This window comes from Ranitomeya imitator, chromosome 2 (genome assembly GCF_032444005.1).
Source record: "Ranitomeya imitator isolate aRanImi1 chromosome 2, aRanImi1.pri, whole genome shotgun sequence".
Classification (NCBI taxonomy): Eukaryota; Metazoa; Chordata; class Amphibia; order Anura; family Dendrobatidae; genus Ranitomeya; species Ranitomeya imitator.
Window position 1 is genome coordinate 388,840,424 of NC_091283.1, and position 6,000 is coordinate 388,846,423.

Below are 6,000 nucleotides of genomic sequence, written 5' to 3' on the forward strand. Positions count from 1 at the left end.
GAGGCCTGCCGGCTTCCAAGGCGACTATTGCTCGCTGGATCAGATCGGCAATTTTGGAGGCTTACCGGGTCGAGAACAGAGTGCCCCCTCCCGGGATTAAGGCTCACTCTACCTGGGCAGTCAGTGCCTCCTGGGTGGTGCAACACAGGGTTTCCGCCCTACAGCTTTGCAAAGCGGCAATCTGGTCTTCCATCCACACGTTCCCAAATTTTACAAGGTCCATACCTATGCTTCGGCGGATGCCAGCCTAGGCAGAAGGATATTGCAGGCGGCAGTGGTGAGTCATCTGATGGAAGTCTGTTTTTTTCCCACCCCAGGGACTGCTTTGGGACGTCCCATGGTTCCTGTGTCCCCCAACGAGAGGCGAAAGAGAAAACAGGATTTTTGGTTGCTTACCGTAAAATCTGTTTCTCGGAGCCTTCATTGGGGGACACAGCACCCTCCCATGTTATTCAGTTTCTGTTGTTCGGTGTTCTATGACTGTTCTCATGTCTACAGTTCTCATGTTTGCGGTAAGGTTTTAACCTTATTGTTTTGTCTCCTACTGCTTTCCCACTAACTGAGGTTCATAATACCAGTCAGTGGGGTGTACACTGCAGAGGAGGAGCTAACTTCTTTTGTGCATAGTGTCAGCCTCCTAGTGGCAGCAGCATACACCCATGGTTCCTATGTCCATGGTTCCTGTGTCCCCCAGTGAAGGCTCCGAGAAACAGATTTTACGGTAAGCAACCAAAAATCCTGGTTTTTTTTCCCCACTAACCCTTATAAAAATGTAAAAACTTGAGGCTTAAACAACATTTTAGGCTATGTGCAGACGTTCATTTTTCGGGCCGTTTTCCATGGAAAAAATCACTTAAACGCATAAATAAGCATCCCATAATTTTTAATGCATTCTGCAATTTTTTTGCACACAATGCGTTTTTTTTTCCGCAAAAAAAACGCATCGCTGTAAAAACACAGCATGTTCATTAATTTTGTGGATTTTTCACGTTTTTGCCACTATTCAATGCATTGGGAAGCTCTGGAAGAAACGCACAGAAAACGCGTTTTGTTCAGGAAATTCTGCAGAAAATCCTGATGTGTGCACATAGCCTATGGGGTAAAAATGTAATTACTCATGGGAGCGTTGCCTGGCTATGGAGGAGTAAGGACATGTGCTTCCTATGTCCTGTCCCTAAACTGGACATAGACTTCACCTGGGCTATAAAACTAAGAAAAAGAAGAACACACTGCAGACATCCGGGTGCCCTTTCACAGACTTTCTAGCAAGTATTACTTGCTTTTTTAGGAGTGCAGCTGTAGGAAGATGGACCAGAATATTGGTCTCTCTTGCGTGTCTGGGCCGGAACTGTCGGGACTGTCACCATTGTTGCTGGGGAGAGCACTTTCTGACCGCAGTAGACCTTTGCACCTCACTGCTGGGGGTGATATAAAAAAGATTGCGCGTGCGGAAACGGGGCTTTTGGTTGGGACACAGTGTGTGCTACTAGATATGGTTGACTCCCTCTCTGCTGACGGACGCCAATTGTCAGGCCTAGAGTTGAGCGACCTTGACCTTTTTAGAGTCGAGCCGGGTTTTGCGAAACCCGACTATGTCCAAAGTCGGGTCGAGTGAAATCGGCCGATTATGACGTAAAGTCGGGATCGACCGAAACACGAAACCCAATGCAAGTCAATGGGGCAGCATAGTCGGCAGTGAGTGGGGGCCAGGAAAACACCTAGAGTGCCCATTTTAATGTCAAAACCATCCATTCTTCTTAATGAAGCTTGTCAAGCGTAATTTACCTTATAATAATTGGAAGGCATTTGAAATTGGGGGTCATTTGGCTAAAGTTGTGGGGGGTAGGGCTGGTTCAAGTAATTAGTGGGCCCAGGAAATCTGGACCACGTCACGGCAGTGGAGCAGGGAGAGGTAAGTATTTCAACTTTGCAAGTGCTGTGAACCTGAGCAAGCAGGGGGGGCCCACTCGTTGGCATTGGCACTGGCACAGGGCCCCTCAAAGTACAGCGGTGTGTTTGCACGGCGGGGGCGCCTCCCACCGGCAGCAACACTTTTGCGTACTATGAGAGGCCCTGTGCCAGTGACGTCGCCAACTAGTATTCCTCCCCCCACCTGATGAAGGAACCTGCACTTTCATCTGCACCTTCCTCTTTGTCCCCGTGTAAGGTGGTATGGTATGCGGGAAGAGCAACCTGACTTTCAGCAGGGTCACAATGTTGTTGTGTAGCGTGCACGGGGAATGTTGCGTTATGGGTCAATGTACCAGCAGACTCATCTATCACTGGCTGGGCAATGGGCACGATGAAGTGGAAACACAGATATAGGCCCAAAGAAGAAAGTGGGCTAAATGCAGTTCAAAATTGGTAACACAGGAATAACCAGGGGGCATTGCAGTGGAGGACAACTGGAATGAGAGGCTGACACAGAGAGTAGGGCCAAATCAGTAAGTAGTCGAAATGCAGTTCAAAATTGGCAACCGTAGTAAACAGGCGGCACAGCTTTGTTCAGTGGAGGAGAACAGCAAGGAGTGGCAGACACCGATAGTAGGCCCCAAACCAACTAGTACGCCAAATGCAGTTGTTCCATTTAACCACAATTTAATGAGAGCCTGAAGATAGAAGCTCAGGAAAGGCAACCTGGGGAACACCTTGGAGTGTAACACACCATCTCTCTCCACCCCATACCCATTTTGTATGGCCTAATGCAGTGTACTTTTCTACAACTACTAAACGAGAGTCGGAAGACCGAAGCAATGGCAAGGAAACCTGGGGAACACCTTAGAGTGTAACACACCCTCTCTCTACACCCCATACCCAATTTGAAGGTCTAATGCAGTGTAGTTTCCAAGAACTACTAAACGAGAGCCGGAAGATCGAAGCTCAGGAAAGGCAACCTGGGGAACACCTTGGAGTGTAACACACCCTCTCGCTACACCCCATACCCAATTTGAAGGCCTAATGCAGCGTAGTTTCCAACAACTACTAAACGAGAGCCGGAAGATCGAAGCTCAGGAAAGGCAACCTGGGGAACACCTTGGAGTGTAACAAACCCTCTCTCTACACCCCATACCCAATTTGTAGGCCTAATGCAGCGTAGTTTCCGACAACTACTAAACGAGAGCCGGAATATCGAAGCTCAGGAAAGGCAACCTGGGGAACACCTTGGAGTGTAACACACCCTCTCTCTACACCCCATACCCAATTTGTAGGCCTAATGCAGCGTAGTTTCCGATAACTACTAAACGAGAGCCGGAATATCGAAGCTCAGGAAAGGCAACCTGGGGAACACCTTGGAGTGTAACACACCCTCTCTCTACACCCCATACCCAATTTGAAGGCCTAATGCAGTGTAGTTTCCAAGAACTACTAAACGAGAGCCGGAAGATCGAAGCTCAGGAAAGGCAACCTGGGGAACACCTTGGAGTGGAACACACCATCTCTCTACACCCCATACCCAATTTGAAGGCCTAATGCAGCGTAGTATCCAACAACTACTAAACGAGAGCCGGTAGATCGAAGCTCAGGAAAGGCAACCTGGGGAACACCTTGGAGTGTAACACAACGTCTCTCTACACCACGGAAGGGATGATTCTTAGGAAGGAAGGCTGTTGGAAATAAGCATTGCGCGTCCGAGGGTGATTAGATTCTTATTAGGTATATACTCACCCTCGGACGCGCCCTGCTTCTTTATTTGGAATGAATGTTTATTTGCAATGTGGTGTTGACTTTCTCTATTATTTTGGTAATTAATGATTTTATTATTTTCATTATTTTGCATCTTCTCGGCAATAATATAAAGAAGACGCGACAGGACAACACTCGGTGGATGCCATATGTGTGTTTTCAATTTAAAAAACCTTTCAGTTAACTACTTGCAGGAGAAAGTAATTGTAGCTGGTGGCCATTTTTAGTACTGTACCAGATTTTAGCTGTTTGTTTGTTTTTAATGTCAAAATGTCTGCATTTGATATCTCACCAGTATTTTCTTTTTTATAAGCAAAATCCTTTTTTTTTAATTTTATGATGTTGGTTCAAGGGGTACACGGGCAGCAGTAGACAGGTCAGTGGAGGCCTAGTGGAAGGAGGGACCGCAGACAGGCTTCGAAGCCCTAACATAATAAATTGGGCTGCCTGTAGGCAATTTAAAATTGGTTCCAGGGGAACACGGGCAGCAGTAGACAGGTCAGTGGAGGCCTAGAGGAAGGAGGGACCGCAGATGCGCCAATGTTTCCCCCATACCAAATTTGTAGGCCTAATGCAGTGTAGTTTCCAACAACTACTAAACGAGAGCCGGAATTTCGAAGCTCAGGAAAGGCAACCTGGGGAACACCTTGGAGTGTAACACACCCTCTCTCTACACCCCATACCCAATTTGAAGGCCTAATGCAGTGTAGTTTCCAACAACTACTAAACGAGAGCCGGAATATCGAAGCTCAGGAAAGGCAACCTGGGGAACACCTTGGAGTGTAACACACCCTCTCTCTACACCCCATACCCAATTTGAAGGCCTAATGCAGTGTAGTTTCCAAGAACTACTAAACGAGAGCCGGAAGATCGAAGCTCAGGAAAGGCAACCTGGGGAACACCTTGGAGTGTAACACAACGTCTCTCTACACGACGGAAGGGCTGATTCTTAGGAAGGAAGGCTGTTGGAAATAAGCATTGCGCGTCCGAGGGTGATTAGATTCTTATTAGGTATATACTCACCCTCGGACGCGCCCTGCTTCTTTATTTGGAATGAATGTTTATTTGCAATGTGGTGTTGACTTTCTCTATTATTTTGGTAATTAATGATTTTATTATTTTCATTATTTTGCATCTTCTCGGCAATAATATAAAGAAGACGCGACAGGACAACACTCGGTGGATGCCATATGTGTGTTTTCAATTTAAAAAAACTTTCAGTTAACTACTTGCAGGAGAAAGTAATTGTAGCTGGTGGCCATTTTTAGTACTGTACCAGATTTTAGTTGTGTGTTTGTTTTTAATGTTAAAATGTCTGCATTTGATATCTCACCAGTATTTTCTTTTTTATAAGCAAAATACTTATTTTTATATTTTCTGATGTTGGTTCCAGGGGTACACGGCCAGCAGTGCCCTGGTCAGTGTAGTAGTAGTTGAAAGAATGGACCGCAGACAGGCATCGAAGGCCTAAAATAAAAACACATGGCTGTAGGCAATTTTAAATTGGTTCCAGGGGTACACGGACAGCAGTGGTGTGGTCAGTGGAGGCCTAGTGGAAGGAGTGACCGCAGACAGGCATCGAAGGCCTAAAATAATAACACATGGCTGTAGGCAATTTTAAATTGGTTCCAGGGGTACACGGGCAGCAGTGACCTGGTCAGTGTAGTAGTAGTTGAAAGAATGGACCGCAGACAGGCATCGAAGGCCTAAAATAAAAAAATTGGGCTGGCTGTAGGCAATTTTAAATTGGTTCCAGGGGTACACGGGCAGCAGTGGTGTGGTCAGTGGAGGCCTAGTGGAAGGAGTGACCGCAGACAGGCATCGAAGGCCTAAAATAATAACACATGGCTGTAGGCAATTTTAAATTGGTTCCAGGGGTACACGGACAGCAGTGGTGTGGTCAGTGGAGGCCTAGTGGAAGGAGTGACCGCAGACAGGCATCGAAGGCCTAAAATAAAAACACATGGCTGTAGGCAATTTTAAATTGGTTCCAGGGGTACACGGACAGCAGTGGTGTGGTCAGTGGAGGCCTAGTGGAAGGAGTGACCGCAGACAGGCTTCCAAGGCCTAACATAACAAACTTGGGCTGGCTGTAGGCACTTTTAAATTGGTTCCAGGGGTACACGGGCAGCAGTGGTCTGGTCAGTGGAAGTCTAGTGGAAGGAGTGACCGCAGACAGGCTTCGAAGGCCTAACATAACAAAATTGGGCTGGCTGTAGGCACTTTAAATTGGTTCCAGGGGTACATGGGCAGCAGTGTATGGTCAGTGGAAGTCTAGTGGAAGGAGTGACGGCAGACAGTCTTCGAAGGCCTAAC